The sequence below is a fragment of the Giraffa tippelskirchi genome, chromosome 1, assembly GCF_054371585.1.
Source record: "Giraffa tippelskirchi isolate mGirTip1 chromosome 1, T2T-mGirTip1v1.2.pri, whole genome shotgun sequence".
NCBI lineage: Eukaryota > Metazoa > Chordata > Mammalia > Artiodactyla > Giraffidae > Giraffa > Giraffa tippelskirchi.
Window position 1 is genome coordinate 223,486,888 of NC_137275.1, and position 21,504 is coordinate 223,508,391.

Here is a 21,504-nt window from a genome sequence, read left to right on the forward strand (position 1 = left end):
ACATGTATCACATCTATAGGAGGCTCAAAGGTAAAGAATCCACCTGTAATGCAGAAGCCGCGGGTTTGAGCCCTGGGTTAGAAAGATACCCTGGAGGAGGGCGTGCAACCCACTCCAGTATTCTTGCCCGGAGAATCCCATGGACAGAGGAGCCTGGCAGGCTACCGTCCATAGCGTCCCAAAGAGTTGGACATGACTGAAATGACTTAGCATGCATGTACCACATCTACAAGAAGACCAGTTTTATAGTTCATTTTCCAGGGATGCTGGCTCACCAGCAATTCACCATCTAACCTTCGACTCAACACCTGCCTCCAACTACACCCAAACTTGTCTGTGCCCTATTCAACAATGGAAGCCTTCCAATCACATGCTTGGGTACCTCAGCAATACCAAATAGCTGCAAAATGTTTTAAACACTTACTCCTGCCCATTTGCTTATTGCTCTTCTTCCTTGGAGGTAGAGCCAGTTGGTGGGTAGGGCAGCATAAATTCTTTCTTCCCAACAGCTCACGGATCAGCACCAGTCTGTGGACCATAGTTGGCATTACATTATCCTTGGCCTTCAAAATCAAAGCAGTTATTTCAGAGTTACCTAGTCATCCCCACTTCTCAAGAATATGCTAAACCAAAGTTGTGCTTCACCAAAGTTGACTTAATTAATTTCCCAGACCTAAACAGGCCAAAAGAGACTTATGACCTGGGTAAAGTCATCAACAGTGTGATTGTCGAGTCATATCTTTTATCAAAGATGGTTTGCATACTAACTTCCCATGGCTTCCATCAGAAATAAACACACACTTGGTGGCTTAAAGCAATACACATTTATTTTCTTATAGTTCTGGAGGTCAGAAGTCCAAAAATAGTCTCAAGGGATAACATCAAGGTGCCTGCAAAGCTGGTTTCTTCTGGAGGTTCCAGGAGAGAATTTTTCCTGCCTCCTCCCAGCTTCTAGAGGTCACATCCCTCCTTGACTTCTGGCCACGTTGCTCAAGTTCTAGCTTCCACCACTGCATCACTTTCTCGAGGCTTTGACGTTTTTGACTTCCTCTTATAAGCTGAAGAATTGATGCTTTCAAATTATGGTGCTGGAGAAGATGCTTGCGAGCCCATTGGACAGCAAGGATATCAAGCCAGTCCATCCTAAAGGAAATCAGTCCTGAATATTCATTGGAAGGACTGATGTTGAAGCTGAAGCTCCAATACTTTAGCCACCTGATGTGAAGAGCCACCTCAATGAAAAAGATTCTGATGCTGGGAAAGATTGAAGGCAGGAGGAGAAGGAGGAGGCAGAGGATAAGATGGTTAGATAGCATCACCGACTCAATGGACATGAATCTGAATAAACTCTGGGAGATAGTGAAGGACAGGAAAGCCTGGCATGCTGCAATCCATGGGGTCACAAAGAGTCAGACACAACTTAGTGACTGAACATCAACAACAACCAGATAATGGCTCCAACTCAAAATCTTTAACATTGATTCCATCTGCAAACTCTCTTTTACTCTGTAAGGTAAGATTCATAGGTCCTGGGGATTAGGACACAGACATCTTTGGGCATAATTCAGCCTACCACAGTAGGAAAAGCACATTTTCTTTGAATTCATCTCCCCCACCCCATCAGGACTGATTAAATTTAAAAAGAACTGGTTTCAGCTCCTCATCAGTTCAGTGCAGTCTCTCAGTCAACTCCAACTGTTTGCGACCCCATGGACTGCAGCACGCCAGGCTTCCCTGTCCTTCACCATCTCCTGGAGCTTGCTCAAACTCATGTCCATTGAGTCCGTGATGCCATCCAACCATCTCATCCTCTGTTGCCCACTTCTCCTCCTGCCTTCAATCTTTCCCAGCATCAGGGTCTTTCCACATGAGTCAGTTCTTCACATCAGGAGGCCAAAGTACTGAAGCTTCAGCTTCAGCATCAGTCCTTCCAATGAATATTCAGGACTGATTTCCTTTAGGATGGACTGGTTTGATTTCCTTGCTGTCCATGGGATTCTCAAGAGTCTTCTCCAACACCACAATTCAAAAGCATCAGTTCTTTGGCGCTCAGCCTTCTTTATGATCCACCTCTCACGTCCATACATGACTACTGGAAAAACAAAAGCTTTGACTAGATGGACCTTTGAAGGCAAAGTAATGTCTCTGCTTTTTAATACGCTGTCCCTTCATAAGCTTGTGTTCAAAGTTGAACTCAGACATGCCGTTATTGTGTAAGTTGTGGCAAGTCACTTCATCTTTTGTGAGACTTAACTAGCCCATCTGTAAAATGGGATCAGCATCCTACCTCCCAGGGTTGCTGCAAGGATGACTATGAACATGTATTTAAAGGGCAGTGCACCCAGGAGGGGCTCATAGCACATTACTTTGCTCTTTTCTGGATGTTGTGCTATACCTTCCTTATCTGCCCACAAGGAACATGGGTGACCTGGGTTTTTCTTTTTCTCACTGATACTCAGGGATCCACATTATCATGATTTCACACACATCTCTCTTTTGCTTATCTTTTATCTCCATGAAATCTCCCCCTGCGAAGTTCCCCTGGACAATGCCCGTGGCAGCAAAGGCATCTTTCCAGGCTTGGACCAAACAGAGCAAAGCCCATGGACGGTACCCAGGAGGATGGCCGCAGGAAGATGCCCAGTCAGACCTGCCTCCTCCCTGTCTGCTTTGAGACCAGACATGAAAGGCCTTTTGAGAGAGATTCGGGGAATTGTCATTAGAGCCTTTCTTCTCTTGATAATGGTCCTGCCGGAACCAGAAGATAAAAAAAAAATGTTGATGTGCTATTTATTATAATACATGGGCTGAAGTGTATATATAACCATGAAAATCATCCTGTGGCCAAAACTGCTCCTGCAATTGTGCCAGTTTTAATATTGTGTACTATCTAAAGTTTTCCTATGGGTGGTCTCAAAGAAAAATCATAGAATTTTATCATTTTAGGGAAACCCAAACCCATCTAATCCTTCTTGCAAAAAATAGCCAATATAGAATGAGTCTACTTGTACATTTTTAATGACTGTAAGCTCACTACTTTTTTCCTCTGAAGTTCTTTCTTTAGGTCCCTGAGGGTGATAAATAAGCATACCCTTCACTCCTCCAATTCTGAATAAATTATGAAACAGGTTAGTCAGCTGGGGGTAATTTATCAGCTTCATTGTTCATAAAAAGGGACGTGAAAGTCGCTCAGTTGTGTCTGACTCTTTGCGACCCCATGGACTATACAGTCCATGAAATTCTCCAGGCCAGAATACTGGAGTGGGTAGCCTTCCCCTTCTCCGGGGGATAAAGAGGGATGGGAGTAGGCAAACTGGACATGAGACCAGAAGGGGCCTTCTATGCCTTCCTCAATGCTAAGGTCAGCCTAAAGTGAAACTTGGGTCTGTAGAGCAGCCTCCCAGAAACTTAGGGGACCCTGGCTGCCTCAACACCCCACTTGGGCCCAGAGGGTATGAGAATGCCGCCCTGCGCTTCTCTGTGAGCGAGTGGCGTGTGGCCCTTTGCTCTGCCCAATACCCAGACCAAGCTATAGACCCTCACCATCTCCCCACCTCTTCCTAGGGCTTGGAGCCAACAAGAGCCCAATGCCTGGTGTCAGTTTTGCCCTTCAGACTTCTGCGAGTCCCTGTTCTAAGCTAGCAGTAACCGGGGCAGGGAGAGCACGGTTCCACCCTGTGGACTGAATCAATCCATTTGATTGCTTTCCTTGATGGAGGCAAAATCTGTCTCCATTCCAATCCACCCAATCCACATCGGCACTGCATTGCTCGACAGGACAAGAGGGCAAGGATAATACTGATGACCATGGACTCCATCCGTGGTCCAGTTCAAACAGTGACTCTGCTACTGACTCAGCTGGTTTCTTTGGGCAAATTCGTCTACTTGTCTGAGTCTCCATTCCCTCATGTATGAAGTGGGGGTGATGGTGGTCCCTCCTTCATAGAGGGTTATGGCCATTCACTGAGATTACCCATGGGAAGCGTTTGACCTGAAATGAAATATGGTAATCATTTCATTGTCCCTGCTGGCGTTATTGCCACATGGAGTAATATAAACATCCCACATTAGAAGATACAAAAGAGAACTCAGCCCCCTGGGGGTCAGCGGGATGGCTCCTGGTGGCCACTTTGGGGGATGCAAGAGGAAACAAGACCCAGACTCCACCCTTCCCTGCAACTTTGTTGAGAGAGGGGTGGGGAAGAGAACCTTGGTGTGAAGTGACTCACTCTTGTGGGACATGCTCATTCATCACCTAACATTCTCTTGGGGCCTACCCTGGCTCAGGTCTGTGCTGGGCAGTGAGAGGAGAAGGCAGTCAGGGCTGCTCTGAGCCTTAGAGAGCTCAGAGATCTAGCAGAGTCTGCAGCCTGAAGCTGCAAACTAGACTCCCTAAGGAGGAAGATCACTTCCACATGGTAATCTTGAGAATATTTCCTGGGAATCTGAACAGAGCTTTGAAAGATGGCTGAAACTTTATGGGTGGTATATCAGCTATTTATGTCACAATTTATGCTGTGTAACAAGCAATCCCCAAACTTATCAGCTTCAAACAAACAATAGCCATGGACTTTTGATCACAAGTCTGTGCTCAACCAGGTGGTTCTGTTGACCTCAGCTAGCACTTTCATATAGCTCACTGTCAGCTGGAAGTTAGATAGTCCAGCATGGCCTCAACTGGGACAATTGGGATAACTTGGTTCTTCACCGCATGCTTCTTATCCTACAGTGGGATTGTCTGGGGATGGTCTCTAGAATATCACAGAGGAAGAGAAGGGAAGCAAGGCTCAATGTACAAGATTTTTCTAAAACTTGGATTGTGTCATCTGCACTGACATCAGAAGTTGGCCATCAGAGGTCACAGCTGAGGGAGGACCCTCACATCCTGAAGGGAGGACCCTGCAGAATTACAGAGCACAGGGAAAGGATGAGAATAGAGGTCCTTAATGCAATCATTCTGCATGAGAGTAGAGAGAAGAGGCAGAGGGAAAGCTAAGTAGGTCGTGCAAATAGGGGAAGGAGCTCTTCCTCTTCCATCTCAACCAGAGGATGCCCCCATTACCATGACTGCAGCTGTTTCCTGAGCATCCAGACTGTGCTAGGCACAGGGTCATATGTCCAACACTATTATCTCATCTGAATTTTACAGATGCAAAATCAAGGCCTGGATATGGAAGAGCCAGGATTCAGACTCTGGTCTGTCAGACACAAAACCCCGTGTACTTTCCACTACCTTCCGGAATCAATGAGGATATTAAAGATGGGACCCAGTTGGTCAAGACCCAGAAGTCTACCCTTGACCCCACCTTCCTATGAGCCCTCACTCTGTTCCAGAGGCCGCCTTCCTCGCCACAAAGGCCTCACTGCACTTGCTGCCTTCACTTAGGCATCCCTATTTGGGCTTAATTAGGTTTGCAGTAAGTTCACGAATTCCCTTAAACTTAATGGGCTCTAAAGAGAAAATAGATTTCTTTCTCTCCAGGTGCTTATTTCCTTCCCACATTGTCCCTACTGCACTCTGAGACTCATTTCCACATCCCATCTGGTTAATGGGTGCAGGTGAGATCGATCAGAGCGCTGTACACCACCCCCCGGCCTCCTCCCCACCCCTGCCCCCCACTGCATGCATAGCACACCCAGATGTTCCTCCTCCCCAGCAAGAAGATGGGAAAGGGAGAGAAAATTTACAGACCAGCCTTGTCCCCAGTCGGGCAAACCCACCCCTCACATCTGGCCTACACATCTTTGCAAAGAGCAGGAAGCCGGTGACATTTCTTGAGGCCCTACTACGTGCTGAGCACTGCACATGTACCCCCATCCCGTTCACTGAGCGGATGGACAGAGTCCAGATTCTGGAGCCAGTTCATCCATGCAGATTACTTGTAGGAGATGCCTCTGCTCCTGTTTTCACACCAGAAGGTGGGGATAAACAAAACACGGCCAAAGATCATTGTGAAGAGTCAATGAGCTAATACTTGTCAAGTGCTGAGAACAGTTCCTGGCTCATGATAAAATGCGTTAGATGCTCAGTCATGTCCGACTCTTTGCAACCCTATGAACTGTAGCCCTCCAGGCTCTTCTGTCCATAGGATTCTCCAGGCAAGAATACTGAAGTGGATAACTATTTCCTCCTCCAGAGGATCTTCTTGACCCAGGGATTGACCCTGGGTCTCCTGCATTGTAGGCACATTCTTCACCAGCTGAGCCACCAGGGAAGCCCAGTCTCATGATAAATGTTTGCCACTATTATTCTAATGATTATTTCTGTTCCCCTCACCATTCTGTGAAAGAGACACTTGTCTCCTTTAGGGCTAAGAAAATAGATTTGTGGGGGACTTCCCTAGCAGTTTTGTGGTTAAGACTGTACACTTCCAATGCAAGGGATGTGGGTTCAATCCCTGGTTGGTGAACTAAGATCCCATATGCCATTTGGTGAGTCCAAAACAAACAAATAAACAACAAAAAAAGAGTATATTTGTGAGGATAAAGCAATTTGCCCCAGATATCACCGAACTCTGTAGATCATAAGTAATAATAAGGTTGAAATCTATGCCAGCGAAGTCTCTTCCCTGTCTGTCACACCCCCCACCCCCACCATAAACTGCATGCTCCATCGTGTTGGACTCTTTGTGACCCCTGGACTGTAGCCTGCCAGGCTCCTCTGTCCGTGGAGTTTTCCAGGCAAGAATACTAGAATGGGTTGCCATTTCCTACTCAAGGGGATCTTCCTGACCCAGGGATCAAACTCACATCTCTTTCATTGGCAGGCAGATTCTTTACTAACTGTGCTACCTAGGAACCTAGGTGAACATTAAAAATATATATATATGTATATATGTAGTCTTTTAAGGCAACAAATCTGACTCTCTGCAAGGCAAAGGCAAAAGGACCTCCCAGAAAGTGGAGGGTGGATGGTAACAGCCTCTCTACTCTCTCCTTTCTCCATCTGTCTCCAGGACAGCTGCTTAATTCCTGATCCCACCTGTCTTCAGCCCACCTAGGATGAGTAAAATGCAGTCCTCCTCCAGGGTCCCCTGTCATTTGCAGAGGTGGTAGCTGATGTTGCCGGGGGCTCAGAGGAGACCGGATAGATAAGGGCCCATTTGAGTAGGCTTTGAAAGATGGGGGAAATTCACCAAGTGCAGAGAGGAAGTCCCAGAGCAGCAAAGGAGCAGGAGCTGAGAGCTTCCAGCTTATCCCCCGAGGGGGCCCAGGATCTGGTTAGTCCGGGGGATAAAATGATTAGGACTGTGGAAATGGCAGATGACTTTGAAGGGCCTTGAGTGTCAAGAAAAGGCATTTGGGCTTCATCCCGAGCTCAGCAGGGAGCCACTGGGCTCTTTAAGCAGATATAGTGACGTGATCAGAGTTGGAATTTGGAACGCTCCGTCCCTGGAGATTGATGCGAGGAGGCAGCTATTAAGAGGAAAATTCAGTCTGGCAGGCCTAGGTCATGGGATGACCTGGGCGCTACACACAGGTACTCCATGGAGCTCCCTAGTCAGAAGAGGAGTCTGCCAACCTCCCACCGCCTGTGGGCCAAATGCCCCCTGCTGCCTGTTTTTGTAAATTACAGGTTTAAAATACAGTCACCTCCACCCTCTGGGCGTTTATGTTTTCTCCATCGTGACTCTCACTACAATAGCAGAGCCAAATGGTTGCCCCAAAGATGCGCCCACAAATCCTAAAATATTCACCCTCTGGCCCTTTTACAGAAAAAGTCTGTCCATATCTGTGTTAGGAGGAATGACTCTCATCCCCATTTCATGTATGAGAAAACCGAGGCTCCGAGAGATGAGGTGCCTTGCCAAGGTCACAAGGCTTTTGAGTGGAAGCAGGGAGGTGGACAAGGAGGGCTGTGACAGTCATTAACGCAGAACCAGGAAGGTGGCCCCAGGAGGTCCAGCCCCAAATCCACTGCAGCAGTGCCAAATCCATGGCTGCCGTCAGTCAAGGGGACTCAGGCGCCTCTTTGTCAGCCAGAGCCCTCACTCTGGTCCCCGAACCAGCGTCAGATGACTAATTTAAAACCTAATGCTTCCACCATGTCCACCCTGGCTGCCCCTTCTTCGGCTTATCACATCCTATTCAAATCCAAAATAAATTATTTCAGCTCTGCAGCCTTTGGATAAAGAAAAAAATGAAATTAAAAAATAAAAAAGGAAGAAGGCAAAGCTTTGAAGGGACAGCCTGCCGGCCTCCTTCACCCGCAGCTCCAGGCCTTTTTTTTTTTTTCTAAACCTACACTGATAACCTTCAGGGGATGCTGAGCCTGGGAGGCTGAGAGGACAGAGCCACACCCTGTCCAGACCCCGGTCCTTCCACAGGCAGCAGGACAGAGATGCAAAGTTCTAGGTACCAGAAGGCCCTACATGTCCCATCAGCTTGACCAAGCGCTGTTCCCTTCCATAGACCAGAACTCCATGTTTTTAGAGAATAAGATTGCTGGGGAGGGCTTCCCTGGTGGCTCAGTGGTAAAGAGTCCACGTGCCAATGCAAGAGACACAGGTTCAATCCCCGATCCAGGAAGAGTCCGCATAGTGAGGAGCAGCTAAGCCTGAGTACAGCAGCTGTTGAGCCTGTGCTCTGGAGACCAGGAGCCACAACTACTGGAGCCCGTGTGCCCTGGGGCCTGGGCTCAGCGACAAGAGAAGCCCCTGCAGTGAGCAGCCCGCGCCCCCACTCACCGCAGCTGGAGAAAAAGCCCACACAGCAACAAATACCCAGCTCAGCCAAAAATAAATAAATAAAATCATCTTTTAAAATTCTTTAAAATATTGCTGGGGAGAGGAATGTGAATACCAACTGATAATGATTAGCTTACTATTTAAGTACTTTTCACTTACCTGCCATATATATGCCAGGTGCCGAGCTAGGCAGTTGACTTACAGAGAGGAACACCCAAGAGGAACCTTGCTGTGTGCCCATTCTCAGCAAACCATCAAATCCACTGCATTTTACAGTTTACAAAATACTTTCTCCTCCTCTTTTCCCTAATGGCTCAGTGCAGGAGACATGCAGGAGACATGCAGGAGACACGGGAGACGCAGGTTCTATCCCTGGGTCAGGAAGATCCCCTGGAGGAGGAAAATGGCAACCCGCTCTAGTATTATTGCCTGGGGAATCCCGTGGACATAGAAGCCTGGTGGGCTACAGTCCATAGGGTTGCAAAGAGTAGGACACTCCTCAGCAACTAAGCACTCTTACTAGACCCTCCCCAAAATTCTCTGAGGCGAGCTGGGATGATATATCATTAAAAACCTCATTTACAGATGAGGAAACTGAGGCTTGGAGATGTAACAGAACTTGTCAAATTCTTCCCCGATCAGAGTCCCTGGAAGAATAATACAGTGGTTAAAACCCTGGCCAGACTGACCTGGGTTTGCTAGCTATGTGATCTTTGGACAAGTTTCTTAACCTTACTAAATCTCACTTTACCCATCTCTGTAATGGGAGAAATAAAATCTCCCTGTTGGGTCATTATGGGAGTTAAAATGAACAATAAGAAGAATTTAGTGCAATATCAGACAGAGCAGGTTCTCACTAAAGGCTTGCTTGTCTGCTGTTGACTGCTGTTGTCACTGGACCATAGTGATGGGGGGTGGGGAGAGGATGGAGGGGAAAGGAAGGAGGAGGGGCAAGAGGGGAAAGAGGGGTGAGGGGAGGAGAAGGCTGGGGAAGGGGGAGGAGGGGAGGAGGAAGAGGAGGAAGGGGAGGAGGGACAGCAGATGGCCAGGGAAGGACAGTGATGAGTATTTGGCCCCGCCGTTGACTCCCAATGGCCTTTGCCCGTAGCCATGTACCTGCCTCGGTGAAATGAGCTTCCCTGGTCTTACCAAAGACTTCCTCCACTGACTAGGACAGACCCCAAGCAAGGGAGATGCACACGACAATCTCCAAGCCTTCCTCTCACTTGCTGGGAATCCAGAGAGGAGAGACCCAGGCCCCAGGGCAAGGGGACTAGAAAGAGAGAAGGCGTGGGCGGGGCAGACGCCTGCTTAACCGAGCATCTCTACTGTCTTTAAAGGGAGACATGCCCTTCCCCACCCTGGGCAGCTTAGGGCTCTCTCTTCTGACGTGGCTTTCTGCAGAGAAAGCTGGAAACAAGGATCAGCAAAGTGCCGCAGGTCTCCTGAGCGTCTTAGAGGGATTCTACGCTTGGCAGCTGCTGGGCATCCTTGAGAGAGTGTTTGTCGAAGGAAATCACTAGGCAGAGGGCTCACTCCAGGAGCACCTCTGGGCACGTGGATGTCTTCTCTGCCCCAGTTCCTGCCCTCTGAGGTCAGACGGGGCAGCCACGGTGGGGAAGATACCCAACACACACCCAGGGGCTTTTGTCATCACATCACATCCAAGACGGTGTGCAGATGGGAACCAAGAGTCCAAGCCATGCCAGCAGCCTGTCCAGCAGCTGAATAAAGAGCTAAGAGGTCAAGGGTCCTAGCCCCAAGCCTTGCCTTCCCCATGCCTCAGGTTCCCCAAACTGCTCCCCTGGTAGCATATTAACTACCAGTAAATAGTGACTTTTGTATCATTTGATTTCCTGATTCCCTCAAAATCACCCTGAAAGCACTGGGGGGAATCCACCCTCTGCTTTAATTCTTCTGAGGGTAAACACACCCCACCTTGGAATGGCCTCTCCCCACAGCCCCCTGTCCAAGCTGGATAAGCAGTGACTCCTCTTCGTGTCTGAGGCCTCTCCTTTGGGTGAATCCCAGCTGCCTCTGTGGTGTAAGTAGAGGAAGAGAAAGAAGGCAACTTGGAGTGTGACCACCCAGGTTGAATCTCATCCTGCCACCCTGAGTGTCTGACCTGGAGGAATTCCAGGGAACTTTCAGAGGCTGAGTCATCATGGATGCAACACAGGCTTTCTGGAAGGAGGGAAAACCATAGGTTTGTCTGGATTTGTGGGTCATTTGTTTGTTTGTTTGGGGGGATGCATGCCTGCTAAGTACACTTCAGTCATGTCCAACCCTTTGTGACCCTATGGACTGTGCCCACCAGGCCTCTCACTCCATGGGATGCTCCAGGCAAGAGTATTGCAGTGGCTTGCCATGCCCTCCTCCCGTCACGATCTTCCTGACCTAGGGATCGAAACTGCATCTCTTACGTCTCCTGCATTGGCAGGCAGGTTCTTTACCACTGCACCACCTGGGAAGCCCTTACAAACTGGCACTTGCCATGGGCACAGGCCATCTACCTCTATAAGGATCAAAGTCTGAGCTGCTGTAGTGGCTGACCTTGAACACCTTCTGAAAGGAGTTCAGGGTAGAGATCAGGAATGAGGCACTCTATGCTCTGGGAAACACTGGTAGAACAGGCCTTCAGATAGTTACATATTTTCAGGAGAAGGTTTTATGAGCCCAATGCCTGTATCACCTTGTATCTAGAAAAGCACTAAAATCCTTCATGGTGATGATGATATTCCTCGTGACTAGCGAAACTTTCTGCAGAAATATGTGCTTGATTGCATGTACTCACCCTTCACGAAAATCACATATATACTGACCTTCCCCACACCCCTCGGGAGCATTTTCTCAGAGGTATCTGAAATGCTCTCTCCCAGGCAATATAGTCCCCACTTTGCCCCAAATAAAACTTAACTTACAGCTCTTACACTGTGCATTCTTTTTCAGCTGACAGGGAGCTTGCTTGGTCATCAAGTGTCAGGCAGATGCTGAAGGCTGACCCGTGTTAGTTTGTTTGATCCTTGCCTCCACTTCCCGAGGAAGAATCCTCTCTCCTTGTTTTACGCTGAGGCCCCGTAGGAAGCAGCAACTTGCCCTGGGTCACTTAGCCACAAAGCCACAGGGCTGAGCTCTGGAAACAGACAGGCGCTCGGGCACTCTGCTCCCCAGCCTTCCCACACCAACATGCTGCTTTCACACTAGCCCAGAAGGTGCGGCTTATAATCCCCGCCTTGCAAACAGGGACTCTGAAGCCCAGGAAGGTTAAGGGCTTGCTCGGGGCCACGCGGCTCAACTCTGAAGTGGTCAGGCTGCAGGCAGTGCTGGTGCGGCTGACCCCACACCAGGGACCTCACTGTGACCTTCGTCCATCTCTCCTTGTCATGCTCCGTTATTTAAAAAGGAAGGAAAGGGGGGGAAAAAAAGCTGTGCTGAATGTTTAGCAGAGATGAAGCTGACGGAAGACATGGAGCTGGCATTACAGATGGATCCAGGCCTTCAGCCCACCCTGCCCCTGCCACACTCTAGCCTCCCCAGACTCCTCTGGGCCACCCCCCACCCCTGACAGCTTGTCAGGAAAGGTGTCTCTGTGCTCGGGGTGGCTTGCTAATGGGCTGATTATGCCGACAGTGTGACCAAAGAGGAATGGAGGAAGCACCTTGGATTAACCTCCAGGCCTCTCCAAGAAGTTTCACCTTAGGCCAGAGGAGGGCTGGGCCCTCTGGGAGGGAGGGGGCATCTTTGTGACCTCCTCCCCCACTGCTCCGCCCTTCACAATGGGGACTGTCATCTGAGGCAAGCATCCTGGTAGACGGAAAGGGCCTGAGCTTAGGTTCAGAGAGACCCCAGCTTCAATTCCAGTCCCAGCACTTGATTAGCTGTGTGACCCTGGGTGAGTTACTTGCCTTCCCTGAGCCTTGGTTTCCTCCTCTGTAATACAGGAATAAATGATGGTACCTACAGGGTAAGGTCCTTATAAGACACAAGAGGTAAGAGAAAAACAGCCTTGGGGAGGCAAGGGGCTATTAGCAATTAAAAAACAAAAAAATAAAATAAAAGATAAAAGAAAAAAACAAGTCAACCAGCTTCGAAGGAAAGTGAGACAGGAGAGAGTTTAGTGAAAGTTTAGTCGGTCAGTCGTGTCCGACTCTTTGTGACTCCATGGACTGTAGCCCACTAGGCTCCTCCGTCCATGGGATTTTCCAGGCAAGCGTACTGGAGTGGGGTGCCATTGCCTTCTCCAGAGGATCTTCACATTGTAGGCTGACGCTTTACCGTCTGAGCCACCAGGGAAGTCCTACAGGAGAGAGAGATGGATGGATTTCTTTGGCTACCCTTTCTGACCATCAAGACTTTGGCCTTTAACTATGTCCCACACAGAAGCAAGTTTCCTGGGGTCATGGAGATAAGGGGGCAGAGTGCTCAGGCAGAAGGAAGCTGTGTGCTGGACAGACACAGACTTTTCTAGACCTTTACTCTGAGCCAAGCATTCTGTGACCAGCATCCTGCTCACCCTTCAGCAGCCCCAGGAGGCGGGTTTTAGCATCTCCATATCACAGAGGAGGCAAGTGGCCCTTAGAAAATGGGAGTGCCCGGTGGACTCACATCACTCGGTCCTAAAGCCAGGATCCCAGCCCATGTTCACCTGACCGCAAAGCCTGAGCCTCCTCCACTCCGCCCGTGGCCTGCCAGACCACCCAGCCAGCCCACGGCCTTCAGCATCCCAGGCCTGGGACCTTAGGAACCTCTGTCAGGCCTGGAAAGTCTTGGGGGGTGGTCAGGGTGGAGCTGAGGCCAAAGGGCTGGCAGGGAAAGGGGAAGGGGCCTGGCTCCTGGAGGGAAGGAAGGGTGGTGCCAAGGGATGTAACCACGGGACGCCCAGGAGACAAGAGTATCAGTGATGCCTCTGAGCCTCCCTCTCTTCTCAGACTCGGGACCGCAAGGACCTCATCAGGATTAACTGAGATAGTACAGGGCGCTCTGCACACAGCCTGGCACTTGGAGGCACTTAGCAAACTCCAGGGGCCCCAGGAGGGCCTGCCCACCGCCCTGGAGAACCTGCCCCACAGAGGCTGGACCAGAGTGTGCGTGTCTCTGTCTTCCTTGGGGCGGCAGGCGGGGGCGGGGGGGTATGCAAGAGCATCATGCGTGGGCATGGGGTGTGATTGCCTGGACGTGTGTTGAGGCGAGTGTGCTGTCATTCCTCAGGATGCCCTAGCGGGGGATAGAAAATGTATGATGGGACCAGAGGGAGAAGAGGGAAAATGAGAGCGTGACAGGCAGAAAGGGCAGGGAACACCGACAAGCGCAGTTTCTTTCTGTGTGTGTGTGTGTGTGTGTGTGTCTTTTTCCCTCCCTCTTCTCTCTCCCCTCCCCATCTCTGTCTCTCTATGTGTCTCTGTCTCTCTCTCTTTCTCTCCCTCTTTTTCTATCAACCCTCCTCCCTGTCTCTCTCTGTTTCTCTCCCCGTCTCTCCTTGTCCCTGTCTCTCTCTCTGTCTCTCTCTCTTGTACACACAACACACACACACACACACACACACACACACACACACACTCTCACTTACAACCTTCCTCATGCAGGCACAGCTCTTATGGACACCCTTGGCCTCTCCAAATATCCACTCTCCCTCCCGCCCCTGCAGACACACACGTGACTCCGGATACTGTCAGACCCACACATCAGCCAGTCACCTGTCCGTACAGCCGCTCTCTGCCTCTGCATCCCAGCTCTGGGAGCACCTGGCAACATCCACGGCTCCCACAACCGTAGGAGAACCCAACGCCTGTGCACCCTGCACAGGACATACCCCACGCCGTGCCGACTGCATGCATCCCCACACCTCCCCACACTGGAACTGCCTTCTCCCTGTCCTTCTCTCCCAGCGCCCACAAAGGAGTGAGTGCCTCCCGGGGGTCGGGGATGTGCTGGGCGCTGGGAGGACAGCAGTGGTAGAGCTCACAGTCTCCATGTATGACAATCAGGAACCCTTCTTCCCAGCCCCTTCTGTTTCCCCCCAGGAGAGAGAGTGCAATTAGAGTAACTCCCACTCTCTCTATCACTTTACTTCCTCTGCCCAGGGGCCTTGGGGAGAATTTTATCTGATTTGTGAACAAGGAAGAGAGACTGAGCGTGCTCAGTTCAGCTCAGCCCGCATTCTTGGGGACAAGCTTGAACTCCCAGTATACAGTTCTCTGCAATCCCTGCCCCAAATCTTGCCTGGGAGGACTGCCATGCTGGGAGGCATGTCCTCCACCCGGCGAGCACTCCCCAGCTGGGTGGGGGAGCCTTCCTAAACCTAAGTTTCCATGAACAGAGCCTCTTGGCCCTCACACTAAGCCATGAGCTGCCTCAGAGACCCCAGTGACCTACTCACCCACCCCTCTGACAAATTTCCATCCACCTTGTGCACATCTCCCCATCCTCACCTAAAACCTTTGATGTACAGTCTATTCTATTGGCCCTGTGCTATAGATACACACGCCCACCCTTCCTGCCAGCACCCAGACCCACACACATCTCTCTCTCCACATCCTCCTTCCTCATCCCCCTTCCCGTGCCCCTCCACAAGCCCTCGCCCTTCTCACACCCCCTAAGATCTCTCAGCAAGCCATCCATCCCTCTGCCGACACAGGCAAAACCAGGTCATGTCACAAAGCAGTTCTGCCCAACCCGCCAGATTTTTCCGCTCAGTTCGCAGATAGATACTAACAGGACCATCTTCCCAGCTAATCGGGAAAAGAAATCTGGTGGGCTCAATTGCTGCCGATATGCATTTAAATGGCTGCATCTAGGAGGAAAATCTAAATGAGAGCTGATGGGAGGCTGGGACGCTGGGGGAAATCTCGCTGTAATAAGCGTGTGAGGCGAAGCAAATCAACGGAGAGCGCTACACTCGCTTGGGGAGAGAGAGGCGACTCTACTGTAACACGTGTGCTCGGAAACTTATTGGAATCTTCGCACTTTTAATACAATGGCATTAGTGTCACAGTTCCTTACGTATAAACTTCACCCGCCGCACATAATGAACGGAGAGCTATTTCCCAGCGCCTGTGAGGCTTGGGTGTGGGTACAGGGAGAGGGCATGTGTTTAATGATCTCCTATTGAATCTTGGCAGCAGAGTGCAGCCCTGAACTGCACAGAGGGCCTTCATTTGAAGGCAGCACAGACCTAGTTCAAAGCCAGGCTCAGTCACTCACAAGCTAGGTGACCTTGAGCAGATGACAGAACTCTGGGAACAGCCATCTCTTTGTCCATAGAATAGACATAATGATGTCTATCTCTCAGAGTTGAATGAAGGATTCCATAAGCTACATAAAAGACCTTGGCAAATAATAGGCACTTACTTAATGTCATTAATAGCTTTGGGTTTGAATCCTGCCTCCCATACTGACTGAGTGAGGCTGACTGAGTGTCCTTGAGTAACCTACCGCTCTTGGTCTCCTCTTTGCTTTTGGGGGATAATAATAGTCCTTATCTCGATGAATGCATGCAAAGTGCTTGGAGCAATGCCTGCGGCTTCCTACCTGCTCATTTCAGGTGAGTTTCACTGGGAGCATCTCCAGCATAAGCCAAATGTTGCTGAAGTTTATGGAGCATCTTTTTGTGGTGCCTGAGGGACAGAAGAAAAGGGAATATTGCCCAGACTACAATTCTGGGAGCTGCCCTAAAAATCATATTTTGGACACATGAATGAAAAAAATTGGAATTACTTAACCAAGAGAAGAGGAGACTCAGGTGACTTGCTTACTGAGCACAAGTTGCTCATGGTCATCACAGGACAAAGGAAGTTGGATTGTTCTATGTGGCCAAAGAGGTTGGAACTAGGATGAGAATGGGGACAGCGAGGATGTCAGAGCAGAACCCCACGGGCCCTCGGGGAGTGGAGGGAAACAGGCCTTCTCTCATATCCTCTGCTTAACTCCTCTCTGGAGTACCTAGATAATATAGCATTTGTACCTAGATAATATAACACTCTGGCCACCTGATGCGAAGAACTGACTCATTGGAAAAGACCCTGATCCTGGGAAAGACTGAAGGCAGTGGAGAAGGGGACGACAGAGGATGAGATGGTTGGATGGCATCACCGACTCAATGGACATGAGTCTGAGTAAACTCCGGGAGTTGGTGATGGACAGGGAGGCCTGGCATGCTGCAGTCCATGGGATCTCAAAGAGTCAGACATGTCTGAGTGACTGAATCGATACTGATACTGAATATAATATTTGATGCATATTTTCCAAGTTGTTTTGCAGGTGTAAAAAGCCTCCAGTTCTTGAACAAATGGAAGATGATAACTACTTGACAACATGCACATACAGCCCCAGGCCTCCTGGAGCCTGAGGACTGATAATGTTAACCCCTGTGACACCACCCTGTTACCTCACCATCAGCCAATCAGAGAATTGTACACAAGCTGATCACAGATCCTACGACCCCTTTCCTCACCTGGCTTTTAAAAGTGCCGTGCCAAAACCCTTCAGGGAGTTTGGGATTTTTAGGGCATGAGCCACCTGCCTCCTTGCATGGCCCTGCAATAAACCTTTCTCTGCTCCAAATGCTGATATTTCAGTTTGTTTGGCGTCAAAGCTGCGTGGGCACACAAACTTGTGTTAACACCAGGAATCTGAGTTTAGCTCCACCTCAAAAAGTATTTTTAGATGAATTGCATATTAAAAAGCAGAGACATTACTTTGCCAACAAAGGTCCATCTAGTCAAAGCTGTGGTTTTTCCTGCAGCCTGGAGTGCTGCAGTCCTGCTGCTGCTGCTGCTGCTAAGTCGCTTCAGTCGTGTCCGACTCTGTGCGACCCCATAGACGGCAGCCCACCAGGCACTGCCATCCCTGAGATTCTCCAGGCAAGAATACTGGAGTGGGTTGCCATTTCCTTCTCCAGTGCATGAAAGGGAAAAGCTGCAGTCCATGGGGTCGCAAAGAGTCCATGGGGTCGCAAAGAGTCGGACACGACAGAGAGACCGAACTGAACCGAACTGTAAGAAGTAATTAGGTAAAGCCTTGACAGTTGAATGGAGAAAATGGGTCCCCTTGATTTGGGGGGAAACAATGACCAGCTTCCCAACATTCTGCCATAACTATGGTTCCCATCTTGACATGCCTGTATGGAAAGGGCTTAGCAACTGCTTCTTGTCTGGTTTCAAAGTGTAGCCACATAGGATCTGTAGCTTTTCATTAAAGAAGTCTCATCAGAGCAGCCACTTCATTATATTTGATTTTCTTGACTGTTAGAAATTAATGTCACCTCTTTCTCCAGGCATGGGATGAGCTCAGGATCAACGGCCCCTGGTCTTGGACTGGACTTGGCACACTCAGTATATTTGGATGTGGTGAGGACCGTGAAGCTGTCTTGGGAAAGTGTCTGGGCAGAGAGGGAACAGCAAGTGCAAAGGCCAAGAGGAAGGGACCACAAATCTTTTCTTTGCTCCTGGAGCAGCAGGTGACGAGATCAGAGGGCAAGCAAGACACCAGATCATGAAGGTCTTGGAGGCCATCAGTAGGACTGGGGATTTTATCCTGAGTCTGATGAGAAACCACAGGCAGGATTTAAGGGGAAGGAGCTCGTGCTGGCTGCTGCGTGGAAAACATCTTATAGAAGAGTAAGGGTGGAAGTGGAGAGGCCAGCTTTAAGATGATCCAGGTGGCGCATGGCTTTGACTAGGGTGGCAGAATGAGGTAGTGAAATGTGATCAGACTCACATTCTATTTTAAAATAAAGCCCAGAGGAGTTAACCTTAACCCTGAGGCTTGTGGCCCAAGCGACTTGGAGAATGAAGAAATTAACTGCAGTGGGGAGCATTCAGAGAGGAGGAGATTGAGTGTGAGCTTGTGGAGGAGACCGGAGCGGGGTAGGTCTCTGGGCACCACTGACCAGGCCAGTGAGAATGCTTTGTGATGGTGCTGCTACAAGGACTGAGTAAGAACAAGTGGATCTGGAGAGGAAAAGAGTAAACTATGCCACTTGAGCAACACAGATGGACCTAGAGATTACCACACTAAGCGAAGTGAGTCAGACAGAGAAAGACAAATGCTGTGTCAATTATATGGGAAATCTAAAAAATATATATATATATATACAAGTGAACTTCTCAACAAACCAGAAATAGACTCACAGACATGGAAAACAAACTTACAGTTGACAAAGGGGATAGCCAGAGTGGTGGAGATAAATTAGGAGGTTGGGATTAACATATACAGATTACTATATATAGAGTAGATAATCAACAAGGATCTACTATATAACACAGGGAACTATATTTGATATCTTGTATTAACCTATAATAGAAATGAATCTGAAAAAGATTCTTTTATATGTAACTAAATATATATATATATATATATATATATATTATGTATATATATATATGGGGCTCCCCTGGTAGCTCAGCTAGCAAAGAATCTGCCTGCAAGGCAGAAGACTCTGATTTGATTCCTGGATCAGGAAGATCCCCTGGAGAAGGAATAGGCTACCCATTCCAGTGTTTGTGGGCTTTCCTGGTGGTTTAGACAATAAAGAATCCACCTGCAATATGGGAGACCCCGGTTCGATTCCTGGGTTGGGAAGATCCCCTGAAGAAGGCATAGGCTACCCACTCCATTATTCATGGGCTTCCCTGGTGGCACAGACAATAAAGAATCCGCCTGCAATGAGGGAGGCCTGGATTCGATCCCTGGATTGGGAAGATCCCCTGGAAGAGGGCATGGCAACCCACTCCAGTATTCTTACCTAGAAAATCCCCATGGACAAAGGAGCCTGGCAGGCTATAGTCCATGGGGTCGAAAATAGTTGGACATGACCGAGTGACTCAGCACAGCACAGCATATAAATATATATATAACTGAATATACAGTTAAATACATATTATATTCACGTTAGTCCCTCAGTCATGTCCTACTCTTTGAAGCCCATGGACTGTAGCCTGCCAGGCTCCTCTGTCCATAGAATTCTCCAGGTAAGAATACTGAAGGGGGTAGCCATTCCTTTCTCCAGGGGATCTTCCAGACCTAGGGATCGAACCTGGGTCTCTTGCATTGCAGGCAGATTCTTTACTGCCTGAGCCATCAGAGGAGCCCCATAACTGCATATATGCATATATATCTGAATCACTTTGCTGTACACCTGAAAGTAATACAACATTGAAAATGAACTATACTTCAATTAAAAAAAAAAAAAAGAATACGTGGATTTGGAGTGACTTTCCGGCTATTTGCTTGGGTTATTTGCTAAAAGCAGTTCAATGCAATTCCTCCTCCCTATAACCCTCCGTCCTCCAGTGGAGGTTCCTCTATACGCCGGGCCACAGCCAGACTCATATTTGCATTGACCGGGACAACCAAGAAGAACCATTCTCTCTCTGCATGATGGGATGACTTCTTCCAAAGATGAAGGACCAAAAGCAAACTCAAGAACAAGAATTTGGGAGAGACAAGAAATCTAAGTCAGAGATAGTGATAAAAAGTATTATCCTGTGGTATCTGCAGAAATATCGAGATATTGGGGCTTCTACAAAGTATGGAATAAGGATTTGAGCCAAATGTATCCACTCTCAGGGGCCAAGAAATTCCAGTAATCATCTGTGGTAAGAATATGCCTGTGAAAGACTACAGAGAATGAAATACACCCAAACTATCAAGGGGCAGTTGGACAATTAGGATAATCTTTTTTCCTTCCTCACTTTTCTCTAAAGTTTCTAATGGTCAACAATGAAGATAATAATAAAATATTGGAAGTGAAAACCATAGGATGCCACACTGTGTGCATCTCTCCCGGTAGGGAGTGACTGCATAAGAGAACAGGACAGCGTCCTCCCCTTTCTGGACAGCACATCCCTGCTGACGAGGTTTACACTGTCCCTGCAAAACCGAGAAATGCTCACCGTCCACACCTCATTTTCTTCCTTCGGTTATAACATCTAACACATAGCACGTTTCATGGAGGCAGGCTGCATTTAAAGAGCTTGGCGTGTATGGGCTCATGTGGTCCTCACAACGTGTACGAGACAGGTGCTCTCAGCATCTTCATTTGACAGATGAAAAAAACAAGGCGTTGTTCAATATCTCCTCCAGGATCCCACCAAATAAAGTGACAGGCAGACTCGGCATTGGCCTGTCAACACCACACTGTCCAGCCGCTCAGTGTGATGGAAGACCTTCTCAGGGCCAGAGAAACCAGTGCCTCCCGGCGTGCCCTGGTTAAATGCCCAGCCCAGCTCTGGACGCCATGCTAGCCTTCCCACTGGGGGGCCTTGGGCAAGTAACCTCCCCACTCTGGCCTCCAGTTCCCTCATCTGTAAAAGGAGGCTGAGCGTGATACCTGCTTCATGGGGCTGTTCTGTTCTCATGCTCAGTCGTGTCCGACTCTTTGCAACCCTTTGAACTGTAGCCCTCCAGGCTCCTCTGTCCATGGGATTTTCCAGGCAAGAATCCTGGAGTGGGATGCCATTTCCTCCTCCACTATGGGGCTATTGGGAGGATGAAATCTGTTAACAAAAGGAAGACACTTAGCAGAATGCCTGGCACTTAAGAAGCGCTCGATTCGGGTTGACTATTATTATTGCTGCTCTTACGGTAGGGTATAAAGAGACACAAAGGAAGGAGTGCTGAGTTCTTTCTAACAGGTCTTGAGGGGCACTAAAACCTGAGTTTTGAAGGAGGGGGAGGTACTGGCTGTAAGTAAGCAATGAGGAAGAAAGCTCAGGCTTTGGAGCAGCCAAGGCCTAGAGGCGAAAGAGCAGAAACAGCCGTGACTTCATTCCCCACGGGCATTTCACCGGAGTCCACATCCGACCTATACAAACCACCC

General features: G+C 48.9%; 2 long non-coding RNA genes across 2 annotated transcripts; one reads left to right on the forward strand and one right to left on the reverse strand.

Annotated features, from left to right (window-relative positions):
- Positions 1-804: 804 nt before the first annotated feature.
- On the reverse strand, positions 805-12,385 carry LOC145540996 (uncharacterized). The gene is made up of 4 exons (XR_014078698.1): positions 12,346-12,385; positions 11,618-11,820; positions 8,847-9,077; positions 805-1,254 (listed from the first exon to the last, which is right to left on the reverse strand). It is a non-coding gene; the product is annotated as an uncharacterized LOC145540996 (long non-coding RNA).
- A 111-nt stretch (positions 12,386-12,496) lies between these two features.
- On the forward strand, positions 12,497-18,436 carry LOC145540998 (uncharacterized). Its single transcript, XR_014078702.1, has 2 exons — positions 12,497-12,579; positions 17,959-18,436. It is a non-coding gene; the product is annotated as an uncharacterized LOC145540998 (long non-coding RNA).
- Positions 18,437-21,504: the final 3,068 nt, after the last annotated feature.